We start from the raw sequence: 729 nt of genomic DNA on the forward strand, positions 1-729 counted from the left end.
TTGCCTAATGTTGTACTACCTAATCTATAGAAATTACTTGCCATTGCCTAATGTTGTCCTACCTAATCTATACATATGACTTGCCTATTGCCTAATGTTGTATTACCTAATCTATACAGATGACTTGATTATTGCCTAATGTTGTACTAACTTATCTATACAGATTACTTGCCTATTGCCTAATGTTGTACCTAATCTATACAGATGACTTGTTTATTGCCTAATGTTGTACTAACTTATCTATACTGATAGCTTGCCTATTGCCTAATGGTGTACTACCTAATCTATTAGGATGACTATGTTTTAAACGTGGAACCATTTGATTACGTTACCTGCCCGTACATAATAAAATTTAAAAAACGAGGTAATTTATTAGGTTTATTACCAGTTTAATATAAAGATTGTTAGTGGTTTTAACGACGCCATTGCTGTCCACTAATTGTTACACATTCTTCATCCTTGCTCACATCTTGTTCAGTGGTTCTAACTACGTTTTCATCTAGACCAGCAGTAGCATGTAGCCTACCGTTTTAACTGAATAAATGCGCTCTATAAAACCCTCAACAAGAGGGGAAACAATCCAACCTATGTACCATCATACAACTTTCTAACGCTAACACAGTGGACACAGACGACACTTGAACAAAAACATATTAGTGGAAATAATATTTTCTGTAGGCCAACCAGAACAAGTCTTCACCGTTTTTTAAGGTTAACAAATGGGTCAAC

Source organism: Physella acuta, unplaced genomic scaffold (assembly GCF_028476545.2).
Source record: "Physella acuta isolate Inbredline_101_S28 unplaced genomic scaffold, ASM2847654v3 ptg000521l, whole genome shotgun sequence".
Classification (NCBI taxonomy): domain Eukaryota; kingdom Metazoa; phylum Mollusca; class Gastropoda; family Physidae; genus Physella; species Physella acuta.